At 48.4% G+C, this 14,831-nt stretch overlaps 1 protein-coding gene and 1 long non-coding RNA gene across 7 annotated transcripts in view; one reads left to right on the top strand and one right to left on the bottom strand.

The window, feature by feature from the left end:
* The window catches only part of cadm1a (cell adhesion molecule 1a), a 1,471,967-nt gene that overhangs the window by 1,289,781 nt on the left and 167,355 nt on the right, over nucleotides 1-14,831 (bottom strand). The gene's annotated exons all lie outside the window — the stretch shown is intronic.
* LOC117516939 overlaps nucleotides 1-14,831 on the top strand; it is a 777,663-nt gene that overhangs the window by 652,723 nt on the left and 110,109 nt on the right. The window lies entirely within an intron of this gene.

Here is a 14,831-nt window from a genome sequence, read left to right as displayed (position 1 = left end):
TTTTTCTCACCATGCTCTAATTGTTTGAAAAAGTGCAAACAGGCAAAAATTTGCTCTGTATAAAACTACTCTCTGAAACACAATAAATCATGCTGCATTGATCTTGCATTTCCTTTCTGTGTATTTATACAATTTATGGGATTTGCTTTCAAAAGTGAATTGAGTATTGAGTGGCCATTGAATCATGTTCCTCAGGAAGACCAAACAACAACAGACGTTTTGTGGTCCAATAAGTAACATTCCAGTTTGTTTGTTAGTAGAATCACTTGGAAAGTTATGAAGCGAGTTCCATCTGACTTTGTAGAAATACTCTCTGTTAAAAGAGGAAAGTGTGTAATTTTTCAGCCAAGCAATCCTCTTGACATATCTTTAGGGCAATTCTATGGTAACGGAATTACAACAGCAGCAAAATCTGGACATATGGCATCTAACCATGACAGATTAGCTCAGATTGTAATTCCGTTACCGTAGAATTGCCCTTTAGTTACTGTATGTGTGACGATAAAAAGCCGAGCTAATTATAGGTTGCAAGATGGGGCATCACAGATTCAAAAGTATGAAGGAAGAGGCTATGACTGACAGCTAGTCCATAGCCAAGGCCACCTCAACCAAGACCAAGTCATGAACAAGACCAGACTGTATGGTTACGAAGACCAGGTCAAGAACAAAACAAACACATGGTAAGAGTGAGTCAAGAACCGGACTGGATAAGTATAGGCAATGGTGATCTGAAAGAACCACATTCCCATCAAACACCCACAGACAAACACAAAGAGCTGAAATCCATGAAACCATCTTTATTCAACACTCCTTTACCAGGCTTTAACGTCTACAAAACACAACACAGTTTTTGTGCATCTGGTATTTTTGGATGATTCGCGTCTTCTCCTATCAACCATCATAATACATATATCAAACAATTAAAGGCATCAGAGGACTGATATAAACACTGCACACTGGGATATATCCAGGTCCCATAGTTCATGTTACCAATCAATCGCAAATACTTTATTGATCAATATAACTTCAGATCATCTCTCTTGCCCTATTGTTTGGAGAGATACAGCAGAAAATATGGTTTGCAACATGTATTTGTTGATCATGACCTTTGACAGATCTCTAAACAATCATCTTAAGCCCAAGTAGTACTCCCACCAGGTTAGGCGAAAATCCATCCTGCTGTTTTTTTTTTTTTTTTTTTAACTTATCTTGTTCACAAACACACAGGGCCGATTACAATACCATGCTTCAACGGGACACAGGGTTAATCTTTCAGTACAACAGACTTTATTTTTCTCTCTTTTCTGAAACATAATGTACTTTATGTTGTTTCTGAACCAACAACCACATCCCTTGTATAAATAAATATAAGCAATTTGCTACCTGCATAGTCAAACCAAGAAAAAAGATAAAGCTTTTAAGACCAAAAATATATTGAAGCCTGTGGACTTTTTCAGCAAGTACAAAATATAAATAGTAGGAATATAAAGAAATTTTATGTCAACTATGTGAACTATGGATAAGAGTTTTCTCTGTTTTACCGACTTTGCATCTTAATGAATGTGTTCGCTCCAAACAGGTCAAACCATCTCAAATTTTATTTTTTCAAAGCAACATAAGATAGCAAATCCAATAAGGTCAAACATCCAGTGACCAAACTACAGGTAATGTACCAACATCCCCGCAGTTGTGGGATTGACAGGTCTTGAAAAAAAATTGTGACTATATCTGAGATAAGACTAAATAAAAATGTGATTGATTCCCAGACAAGACTGAGACCCTGAATAAGTGATCTCAAGAGAAGTCCAATCTCAACTACTGTAACACTCGGTACAATGGGATGACCACAAATCAAAGGACTATTGTACCCAGTCCCCAAAGGAAGCCCTAAACTTTTCAACCTTCAACTGCACACAAATGTGAGAGCAAAGAACAGACCCTGAAAGACTACAAACTAACACCCACTGATTTGTTTGGTTCAGCCAGTCATGATGTCTTAAAATCCAATCGACTTTTTCAACATTTTCAATTACTTAGAGTTGATCCTTAAAACACAGCTCAGACAGTGTTCTTCAAGCGTATCCACAATGACTTGTTTCAATGGCACAAGCCCTGTGCTGCTGTGAAAAGATGGCATTCGATTGTACACCAGCTTGTGCAGCCCTTGTAACCCTTCCAGTGGACAATCCCTTGAATCAAGAAGATTATTGTCCCCTTGCACATGGTGTCTTTGCAGCAGATGGATTTGATGCATCCCTAGAGGAGATACTGTAGTTCAATGCAACACAGGGCTTCACAATGTGCACACAACTGTCGGAGCTACAATCAATAGGGTGCCTGAAAAGCCTCCATCGTGATGCCAATATCCCCAAGGCATGCTCAATAATCCTACAGACCTGAGAAAGATGGCAGGTACACACCTGCTGTTCGTATGTGAGGTTAGAATGCGGAGAATGAAAAACAAGCAGGTGAGAAGAGTAAAACGTACTCAGACTTTCATTCTGCCACAAATGCATATATGTATACACACACACACACACACACACACACACACACACACACACACACACACACACACACACACACACACACGATGTACAAATAAAAATACATATTTCAGTCATGGTGTTTTTCCACGACGTATGATGTTAATATCTGAGTTCTCTGTAACTTGCTTATGATGTCATATATAGTGGAAAAAACAACATGCCTGAAATATGTATTTTTATTTGTACATCGTGTGTGTGTGCATATATGCACATATATGCACACTTTTCCTTGACCTTGACTTTTGTCCAAACTACTCCAAAATATAATAACCTCTAGATATCTATTCAAGTAATATTCCATCCATGTTTGGTCCATTTAAGTTTCTTAGTTGTTGAGAAATACACAAAAAAGGTTGCTTTCTGGGCCATTTTCCTTAACCTTGATCTAACTACACCAAAATGTAATAACCTCTAGATACCTAACCAAGTATTAGCCCGGCCAGCTTTGGTCCATCTAGGTTTCTTAGTTGCTGAGATATACAGAAAAAGGTGTGCTCTGGACCATGTTTTCCTTGACCTTGACCTTTGACCAAACTACTCCAAAATGTAATAACCTCAAGATATCTATCTACGTATTAGCCCAACCATCTTTGGTCCATTTCCACGGCTGCGCCAATGACACACAGCTTTATGTCAACGCCACTGCTGCAATCCCACCCTCATCATCACCACCATCCCCGTCACAACTCACTACCTGTCTGGAGAAGATAAAGGTATGGATGGAGCACAACTTCCTCCAACTCAACAGCTCCAAAACTGAAGCCATCCTGGTCAGTACTCCTCATCAGACCAAATCATCACCCATAACCAGCATCACCTTCTTTGGCTGCAATGCCCCTCTTTCATCAGTAGTCACAAATCCTGGTGTGAAAATGGACTCCCAACTCACTTTTGAATCCCATATCAACCACCTCTGCAAGACCTTCTATCACCTCTGGAACATCTCCAAACTCTGCCCCATTCTCTCCCTCTCAGATGCTAAGAAGCTGGTCCATGCCTTTATCTCCTCCAGACTGAACTACTCTAATGCACTTCTCATCGGGATCCCTAGCAAGAGCCTGCAGAGGCCCCAATACATCGAGAACACTGCAGCTAGGATCCTTATGAGAGTGCACAAACATGAGCACATTACCCACATCCTCCACTCACTCCACTGGCTTCCCGTCTCCACCAGGGTTTAATACAAGGTCTCCCTCCTCACACACCAATGCATCTATGGACCCCCCCCCACACACACACACACACCTCAAAGAACTCCAAAGAACACCCACAAAACACAACACGTTCTCCCGCTCTATTCACTTAAATCTCCTCCACATACCCAGAACCAGGCTAAGGACCATGGGAGATAGAATCTTCGGCGCTGCTGCCCCACGCCTGTGGAATGCCCTCCATGACACCCTGAGGGCACCACAATCCACTGACCATTTTAAAAGGAGTCTAAAGACATTTCTTTTTAATAAAACTTGTGGTCCGTCCTCTGAGATGTTTATTTGATTTTTTTTCCCATTTAAAAATATGACTGCTTGCCTTGTTTTTTTTTTTTTCGTTTGTTTTTGTTTTTTTGGTTGTTTGTTTTGTTTTGGATTTTTTTGCTTTTATTTTATCTTTTAAACCTGTAGTACTTTGAGATTTTTGACGAAAAGGGCACTAAAAATAAAATATATTATTATTATTATTATTATTATTATTATTATTATTATCTAAGTTTATGCAATAATCCATAGAAATCTATCCAAATAATATCCTCACTATGTTTGGTCCATCTAGGTTTCTTGGTTGTTGAGATATTATAAAAAAGTGTATTTTAGACCACGTTTTGACATTGACGTTTGACCAAACTATTAAATGGTAAATGGACAGCATTTATATAGTGCTTTTCCCTCTTTACAATTATGGCTCATATTCGCCCATTTACACAAACACACTCACACACCGATGTCAGGGTGCTGCCATGGAAGGCGCTCACAACACAGTGGGAGCAACTTGGAGATTAAGGACCTTGCCCAGGGGCCCTTAGTAATTTCCAGTTAGCCTGGGGTTTGAAAAGAGGATCTGCTGGTCTCAAGCCCAACGCTTATCCACAAGACCATCACCTCTCAAAAATGTAATACACTATTTTTTGGCTCTTGCTTGCCTCTACTGGTGGTTGGCTCTCACTGCGGTATTGTATCACTTCCTGTTCCGGAGCACAGCGGTGTTTTGCTGTATCTGTTAGCTGTTTAATCTGCGCAGTTAGATTGATCTAGTTACCTAGATAACGATTTGCTTCATAGTGTAATCGTCACGTGCCTTAACTAAAGCACTCCCTCTGCTGAATCACCTCTAAATTATTTACACAATATTCACTTTGTGTGTTTTTAGGAATCCGCTAGCTTAGCGCAGCTACTAGCTCTTAGCCGGTTTAGCATGGCGGTTTCTCCAGTCTCTCCCGCACTTTTCTGCTCTGGGTGTGAAATGTTTAGTTATTCCTCTGCCTCCTTTAGCAGTAATGGTACTTGTAATAAGTGTAGCTTATTCGTAGCTTTGGAGGCCAGGCTGGGCGAATTGGAGACTCGGCTCCGCACCGTGGAAAATTCTACAGCTAGCCAGGCCCCTGTAGTCGGTGCGGACCAAGATAGCTTAGCCGCCGTTAGTTTCCCTCTGGCAGATCCCGAGCAGCCGGGAAAGCAGGCCGACTGGGTGACTGTGAGGAGGAAGCGTTGCCCTAAACAGAAGCCCCGTGTACACCACCAACACGTTCACATTTCTAACCGTTTTTCCCCACTCGGCGACACACCCGCCGAGGATCAAACTCTGGTTATTGGCGACTCTGTTTTGAGAAATGTGAAGTTAGCGACACCAGCAACCATAGTCAATTGTCTTCCGGGGGCCAGAGCAGGCGACATTGAAGGAAATTTGAAACTGCTGGCTAAGGCTAAGCGTAAATTTGGTAAGATTGTAATTCATGTCGGCAGTAATGACACCCGGTTAAGCCAATCGGAGGTCACTAAAATTAACATTGAATCGGTGTGTAACTTTGCAAAAACAATGTCGGACTCTGTAGTTTTCTCTGGGCCCCTCCCCAATCGGAGCGGGAGTGACATGTTTAGCCGCATGTTCTCCTTGAATTGCTGGCTGTCTGAGTGGTGTCCAAAAAATGAGGTGGGCTTCATAGATAATTGGCAAAGCTTCTGGGGAAAACCTGGTCTTGTTAGGAGAGACGGCATCCATCCCACTTTGGATGCAGCAGCTCTCATTTCTAGAAATCTGGCCAATTTTCTTAAATCCTCCAAACCGTGACTATCCAGGGTTGGGACCAGGAAGCAGAGTTGTAGTCTTACACACCTCTATGCAGCTTCTCTCCCCCTGCCATCCCCTGATTACCCCATCCCCGTGGAGACGGTGCCTGCTCCCAGACCACCAATAGCCAGCAAAAATCTATTTAAGCATAAAAATTCAAAAAGAAAAAAATAATATAGCACCTTCAACTGCACCACAGACTAAAACAGTTAAATGTGGTCTATTAAACATTAGATCTCTCTCTTCTAAGTCCCTGTTAGCAAATGATATAATAATTGATCAACATATTGATTTATTCTGCCTTACAGAAACCTGGTTACAGCAGGATGAATATGTTAGTTTAAACGAGTCAACACCCCTGAGTCACACTAACTGCCAGAACGCTCGTAGCACGGGCCGAGGCAATTTTAACATCCACACAGATGCTGAGAATGACAGCCTCAACACTGCATTTAATCTATTATTAGACTCAATTGGCTTTGCTCAAAATGTAAATGAGTCCACCCACCACTTTAATCATATCTTAGATCTTGTTCTGACTTATGGTATGGAAATTGAAGACTTAACAGTATTCCCTGAAAACTCCCTTCTGTCTGATCATTTCTTAATAACATTTACATTTACTCTGATGGACTACCCAGCAGTGGGGAATAAGTTTCATTACACTAGAAGTCTTTCAGAAAGCGCTGTAACTAGGTTTAAGGATATGTTTCCTAATTTATATTCTCTAATGCCATATACCAACACAGTGCAGAGTAGCTACCTAAACTCTGTAAGTGAGATAGAGTATCTCATCAACAGTTTTACATCCTCATTGAAGACAACTATGGATGCTGTAGCTCCTCTGAAAAAGAGAGCTTTAAATCAGAAGTGCCTGACTCCGTGGTATAACTCACAAACTCGCAGCTTAAAGCAGATAACCCGTAAGTTGGAGAGGAAATGGCGTCTCACTAATTTAGAAGATCTTCACTTAGCCTGGAAAAAGAGTCTGTTGCTCTATAAAAAAGCCCTCCATAAAGCTAGGACATCTTACTACTCATCACTGATAGAAGAAAATAAGAACAACCCCAGGTTTCTTTTCAGCACTGTAGCCAGGCTGACAAAGAGTCAGAGCTCTATTGAGCCGAGTATTCCTTTAACTTTAACTAGTAATGACTTCATGACTTTCTTTGCTAATAAAATTTTAACTATTAGAGAAAAAATTACTCATAACCATCCCAAAGACGTATCGTTATCTTTGGCTGCTTTCAGTGATGCCGGTATTTGGTTAGACTCTTTCTCTCAGATTGTTCTGTCTGAGTTATTTTCATTAGTTACTTCATCCAAACCATCAACATGTCTATTAGACCCCATTCCTACCAGGCTGCTCAAGGAAGCCCTACCATTATTTAATGCTTCGATCTTAAATATGATCAATCTATCTTTATTAGTTGGCTATGTACCACAGGCTTTTAAGGTGGCAGTAATTAAACCATTACTTAAAAAGCCATCACTTGACCCAGCTATCTTAGCTAATTATAGGCCAATCTCCAACCTTCCTTTTCTCTCAAAAATTCTTGAAAGAGTAGTTGTAAAACAGCTAACTGATCATCTGCAGAGGAATGGTCTATTTGAAGAGTTTCAGTCAGGTTTTAGAATTCATCATAGTACAGAAACAGCATTAGTGAAGGTTACAAATGATCTTCTTATGGCCTCAGACAGTGGACTCATCTCTGTGCTTGTTCTGTTAGACCTCAGTGCTGCATTTGATACTGTTGACCATAAAATTTTATTACAGAGATTAGAGCATGCCATAGGTATTAAAGGCACTGTGCTGCGGTGGTTTGAATCATATTTATCTAATAGATTACAATTTGTTCATGTAAATGGGGAATCTTCTTCACAGACTAAGGTTAATTATGGAGTTCCACAAGGTTCTGTGCTAGGACCAATTTTATTCACTTTATACATGCTTCCCTTAGGCAGTATTATTAGACGGCATTGCTTAAATTTTCATTGTTACGCAGATGATACCCAGCTTTATCTATCCATGAAGCCAGAGGACACAAACCAATTAGCTAAACTGTAGGATTGTCTTACAGACATAAAGACATGGATGACCTCTAATTTCCTGCTTTTAAACTCAGACAAAACTGAAGTTATTGTACTTGGCCCCACAAATCTTAGAAACATGGTGTCTAACCAGATCCTTACTCTGGATGGCATTACCCTGACCTCTAGTAATACTGTGAGAAATCTTGGAGTCATTTTTGATCAGGATATGTCATTCAAAGCGCATATTAAACAAATATGTAGGACTGCTTTTTTGCATTTACGCAATATCTCTAAAATTAGAAAGGTCTTGTCTCAGAGTGATGCTGAAATACTAATTCTGTTGAGAAGGTGTCGTGACATGGACCCACAACAGGGGGCGCTAAAGGAACGGACAATGGATAAGCCAACCAGTAACAATTTAATGTTGTGAAAACACACAACGGAATACAGACAGAGATATGGATTGCCAATGAGACACCAGGCGACGTGTGGGCAGGCTCGAAGATAGGAGACCTCTGGCGGGAGATGAGCTGATTCCCACACAGCTTCCACCACCAGCGGGCCTGAAGAACACCGGAGCCGCCAAGTCCCGAGTCCCCAGGTGGCCTCTGCCTTCGGCTGTCGACCCTGGTACTGCTGACAGAGAACAGAGAAAATCCAGGTGAGTGTGAATCCGCACACTCAGTAGTCCACTCACAGTCAATGTTCTTTAAGGAGGGAGCACCTCCACCTCCAATCACACACTCGTGCAGCTCCTGTGTAACCACTTATCTGCTATGGAGCGTGATGCGAAGTCGTCGCGGTCACGCTCTTACTCCAGCTCGGATAAGTACACCACAGGGCAAACGGCTGCAAAGAAGAGTTTAGTTAGCAGAGAAAATTACCACAGAGAGGGTTACCTCTTGGTTGCTGATTTCTCGGTGGGGAGGTGGAGTTGTAGTCCGGCTTTTATGGTGATGTGGTGAATGAGTGACAGCTGGTGCAGATGATGAATGACAGCTGTCAGTCTCCGTTGCACCGACGCCCTCTCGTGCTTGAAGCCCGCACTCCAAGCAGGGCGCCATCTGGTGGTGGTGGGCCAGCAGTACCTCCTCTTCTGGCGGCCCACACAACAGGACCCCCCCCTCAACGGGCGCCTCCTGGCGCCCGACCAGGTTTATCCGGGTGATGTCGGTAGAAGTCGGCCAGCAGGTCCGGGTCCAGGATGAAGCTCCTATTCACCCAGGAGCGTTCTTCGGGTCCGTATCCCTCCCAGTCCACCAGGTACTGGAACCCCCGGCCCTTCCGACGGACGTCCAGGAGCCGACGCACGGTCCATGCCGGCTCCCCGTCGATGATTCGGGCAGGAGGCGGTGCAGGTCCAGGGGTGCAAAGTGGAGAGGTGTGATGGGGTTTCAAACGGGACACATGGAAGACAGGGTGGATCCGCAGTGAAGCTGGCAGCCGCAGCTTCACTGCGGCCGGGCTGAGGACCTTGATGATGGGGAACGGTCCGATGTAGCGGTCTTTGCGTTTTGGTGAGTCGACCTGGAGCGGTATGTCCTTGGTAGAAAGCCACACCTCCTGCCCGGGCTGGTACGCAGGGGCCGGGGAACGCTGGCGATCTGCATGGGCCTTGGCCCTCGTCCGAGGCTTCAACAGGGCAGAACAGGCGGTCCGCCACACCCGGCGGCACCTCCTGAGGTGGGCCTGGACCGAGGGCACTCCGACCTCTCCCTCCACAAGCAGGAACAATGGGGGCTGGTACCCCAAACACGCCTCAAACGGGGAGAGGCCGGTAGCAGACGAGACCTGGCTGTTATGGGCATACTTGATCCAGGCCAGATGGTTACTCCAGGCCGCCGGGTGCGCGGAGGTCACGCAGCGAAGGGCCTGCTCCAGCTCCTGGTTAGCCCTCTCTGCCTGGCCGTTTGTCTGGGGGTGGTACCCGGACGAGAGACTCATGGTGGCCCCCAGCTCCTTACAGAAACTCCTCCAGACCTGCGAGGAGAACTGGGGACCACGATCCGATACGACGTCCGATGCTATCCCATGCAGACGCACGACGTGGTGGACCAGGAGGTCTGCCGTCTCCTGGGCCGTCGGGAGCTTCGGGAGGGCCACGAAGTGGGCCGCCTTGGAGAACCGGTCCACTATCGTGAGGATGACGGTGTTGACCTGAGACAGCGGGAGGCCCATGATGAAGTCCAGACCGATGTGGGACCAGGGGCGATGAGGCACCGGCAGGGGATGGAGGAGGCCCGTGGTCCTCCTATGGTCCGCCTTGCCCCTGGCACAGGTGGTACAGGCCTGGACGTAGTCCCGGATGTCGGCTTCCAGGGATGCCCACCAGAAGCGCTGCTGGACAACTGCCACGGTCCTACACACTCCGGGATGACAGGAGAGCTTGGATCCGTGACAGAAGTCCAAGACGGCAGCTCTGGCTTTTGGTGGGACATACAATCGGTTCTTAGGGCCGGTCCCCGGGTCCGGGTTTCTTGCCAGGGCCTCCCGGACGGTCTTCTCCACGTCCCAGGTGAGGGTGGCCACGACAGTGGACTCGGGGATGATGGTCTTGGTTGGATCCGACAGCTCAGCCTTGGCTTCCTGTTCGTGCACCTGGGACAGTGCGTCCGATCGTTGGCTCTTAGTCCCGGGGCGGTATGTTATCTGGAAGTCAAAGCGCCCAAAGAACAGAGACCAGCGGGCTTGCCTGGGGTTCAGCCGCTTGGCGGTCCGGATGTACTCCAGGTTCCGATGGTCCGTGAAAACCGTGAAGGGCAATGCTGCTCCCTCCAACAGGTGTCTCCACTCTTCAAGAGCCTCCTTCACCGTGAGGAGTTCCCGATTGCCCATGTCATAGTTGCGCTCAGCTGGGGTCAACCTGCGGGAAAAATAGGCACAAGGATGGAGAACCTTATTGGACTCCCCGCTCTGGGACAGCACGGCTCCTATCCCCGAGTCAGAGGCATCCACTTCGACAATAAACTGGCGATCAGGGTCAGGCTGCACCAGAACTGGTGCAGTCGAGAACCGACGTTTCAACTCCTTAAACGCGGCTTCGCACCGATCCGACCAGGTGAAGGGGACTTTAGTGGAGGTCAGGGCAGTCAGGGGGCTAACTACCTGACTCTACCCCTTAATGAACCTCCGGTAAAAATTTGCAAAGCCAAGGAACTGTTGCAGCTTCCTTCGGCTTGTTGGTTGGGGCCAATCTCTCACCGCCGCGACCTTGGCCGGATCAGGGGCGACGGAGTTGGAGGAGATGATGAACCCCAGGAAGGACAAAGAAGTGCGGTGGAACTCACACTTCTCGCCCTTCACGAACAACCGGTTCTGTAACAACCGCTGTAGGACCTGACATACATGTTGGACATGGGTCTCAGGGTCCGGAGAAAAGATGAGTATATCGTCCAGATATACAAAGACAAACCGATGCAGGACGTCCCGCAAGACGTCATTAACCAACGCTTGGAACGTTGCGGGGGCGTTAGTGAGGCCGAACGGCATGACCAGGTACTCAAAGTGACCTAACGGGGTGTTAAATGCCGTCTTCCATTCGTCTCCCTTCCGGATCCGAACTAGGTGGTACGCATTCCTAAGATCAAGTTTAGTGAAGATTTTGGCTCCATGCAGGGGCGTGAACACCGAATCCAACAGAGGTAACGGGTATCGGTTGCGAACCGTGATCTCGTTCAGCCTTCTGTAATCGATGCATGGACGGAGTCCGCCGTCTTTTTTGCCCACGAAAAAGAAACCTGCACCCATCGGGGATGTGGAGTTCCGGATCAGCCCGGCGGCTAAGGAGTCCCGGATGTAGGTCTCCATTGATTCGCGTTCCGGACGTGAGAGGTTGTACAGCCTGCTGGATGGGTACTCAACACCCGGGATCAAATCAATGGCACAATCGTACGGTCGGTGCGGGGGAAGAGCGAGTGCCAGATCTTTGCTGAAGACGTCAGCTAAATCGTGGTACTCCTTTGGCACCGCCGACAGATTGGGGGGAACTTTGACCTCCTCAGTAGCCGTCATGCCGGGTGGAACCGAGGATCCTAAACACTCCGGGTGGCAGGTTTCGCTCCACTGCGTCACAACCCCAGACAGCCAATCGATCCGGGGACTGTGCTTCACCATCCATGGGAACCCTAAAATCACTCGGGAGGTAGAAGGTGTTACGTGAAACACAATCTCCTCCCTGTGATTCCCAGACACAACCAAGGTCACTGGCTGTGTCTGATGTGTGATTAATGAAAGTAGGGTGCCATCTAGTGCCCGCACCTTCACAGGTGAAGGCAGAGCCACCAGAGGGAGCCCCACTTCCTTTGCCCATCTGCTGTCCAGCAGATTCCCTTCCGATCCCGTGTCTACCAGTGCTGGGGCGTGAAGGGTTAAATCCCCACTCAGGATCATTACTGGGATTCGTGCCGATTTGCGGGGCTTTCCCGCGTGTGTGTTATGGCCCACCCTTAGTCCAGTTTCTAAGGACGGGCATTGTAGTTTGACCGTTTGGGGCAGTCCTTTTGCATGTGCTCACATGAGCCACAGAAAAAACACTCCCCACGGGCCAGCCTCCTTTGTCTGATGTTTACTTTCATTTTGGCCCTGCTCGTGTCCATAGCTTCGTCAGCAGGGGGAGCTGTTGCCACACGGAGCTCTCTGGCAGTGAAGCGTGGGGACGACGACACCCTTTCGGAACCGGAAGGGAGAGGGGCGGCTCGGGCCTGGTCACGCCCCCTGGCCTGCTCCCGATGGCGTTCATTCAAACGGTTGTCTAAGCGTATAACTAAACCGACAAGCCCATCGAAATCCCGCGGTTCCTCCTTAGCCAGCAAATGCTCCTTCAGGACCGGAGACAGTCCGTTTATGAAGGAGGCGCGGAGCGCAACGTTATTCCAGCCGGACCTCGCTGCCGCGATGCGGAAGTCAACTGCATACGCAGCTGCACTCCGGCGCCCCTGTCTCATCGACAGCAGCACGCTCGAAGCAGTCTCGCCTCTATTGGGATGATCAAAAACCTGTTTGAACTCCCGCACAAACCCAGCATAAGACGTTAGAAGCCGTGAGTTCTGCTCCCAGAGCGCCGTAGCCCAGGCGCGTGCCTCTCCTCGAAGCAAATTGATCACATAAGCCACCCGGCTAGCGTCCGACGCGTACATGATTGGACGCTGTGCAAAAATGAGCGAACACTGCATAAGGAAGTCTGCGCACGTCTCGACACAGCCTCCGTACGGTTCCGGAGGGCTTATGTATGCTTCAGGGGACGGTGGGGGGGGGGGGGTCGTTGAACAACCAGTGGAGTGTCTGTGTCGGGCCCAGGACCAGCGAGAGAAGGGACTGCAGCAGCACCTTGATCGCGCGCTTCCACCCTGGCGGTGAGAGCCTCCATCCTCCGATTAAGGAGTACATTCTGCTCGGTCACCAAATCCAACCGAGCCGCGAAGGCGGTTAGGATATGCTGCAGATCACTCAACACACCTCCCGCTGACGCCTGCGCCTCTTGCTCTTCCATTGGCCGTTCAAGCTCTGGTTGACGCCCCTCAGGATCCATGACGCTTGGCCGAGAAATCCTGTTGGGAAGGTGTCGTGACACGGACCTACAACAGGGGGCGCTAAAGGAACGGACAATGGATAAGCCAACCAGTAACAATTTAATGTTGTGAAAACACACAACGGAATACAGACAGAGATATGGATTGCCAATGAGACACCAGGTGACGTGTGGGCAGGCTCGAAGATAGGAGACCTCTGGCGAGAGATGAGCTGATTCCCACACAGCTTCCACCACCAGCGGGCCTGAAGAACACCGGAGCCGCCAAGTCCCGAGTCCCCAGGTGGCCTCTGCCTTCGGCTGTCGACCCTGGTACTGCTGGCAGAGAACAGAGAAAATCCAGGTGAGTGTGAATCCGCACACTCAGTAGTCCACTCACAGTCAATGTTCTTTAAGGAGGGAGCACCTCCACCTCCAATCACACACTCGTGCAGCTCCTGTGTAACCACTTATCTGCTATGGAGCGTGATGCGAAGTCGACGCGCTCACGCTCTTACTCCAGCTCGGATAAGTACACCACAGGGCAAACAGCTGCAAAGAAGAGTTTAGTTAGCAGAGAAAATTACCACAGAGAGGGTTACCTCTTGGTTGCTGATTTCTCAGCGGGGAGGTGGAGTTGTAGTCCGGCTTTTATGGTGATGTGGTGAATGAGTGACATCTGGTGCAGATGATGAATGACAGCTGTCACTCTCCGTTGCTCCGACGCCCTCTTGTGCTTGAAGCCCGCACTCCAAGCAGGGCGCCATCTGGTGGTGGTGGGCCAGCAGTACCTCCTCTTCTGGCGGCCCACACAACAGGACCCCCCCCCCTCAACGGGCGCTTCCTGGCACCCGACCAGGTTTATCCGGGTGACGTCGGTAGAAGTCGGCCAGGAGGTCCGGGTCCAGGATGAAGCTCCTCTTCACCCAGGAGCGTTCTTCGGGTCCGTATCCCTCCCAGTCCACCAGGTACTGGAACCCCCGGCCCTTCCGACGGACGTCCAGGAGCCGACGCACGGTCCATGCCGGCTCCCCGTCGATGATCCGGGCAGGAGGCGGTGCAGGTCCAGGGGTGCAAAGTGGAGAGGTGTGATGGGGTTTCAAACGGGACACATGGAAGACAGGGTGGAGGACCTTGATGATGGGGAACGGTCCGATGTAGCGGTCTTTGAGTTTTGGTGAGTCGACCTGAAGCGGTATGTCCTTGGTAGAAAGCCACACCTCCTGCCCGGGCTGGTACGCAGGGGCCGGGGAACACTGGCGATCTGCATGGGCCTTGGCCCTCGTCCGAGCCTTCAACAGGGCAGAACGGGCGGTCCACCACACCCGGCTGCACCTCCTGAGGTGGGCCTGGACCGAGGGCACTCCGACCTCTCCCTCCACAAGCGGGAACAATGGGGGCTGGTACCCCAAACACGCCTCAAACTGGGAGAGGCAGCTGGTGCAGATGATGAATGACAG

This window comes from Thalassophryne amazonica, chromosome 9, assembly GCF_902500255.1.
Source record: "Thalassophryne amazonica chromosome 9, fThaAma1.1, whole genome shotgun sequence".
Lineage (NCBI taxonomy): Eukaryota > Metazoa > Chordata > Actinopteri > Batrachoidiformes > Batrachoididae > Thalassophryne > Thalassophryne amazonica.
The sequence above is the reverse complement of the archived record's forward strand: the minus strand, read 5'-3'. Positions and strand labels throughout refer to the sequence as shown.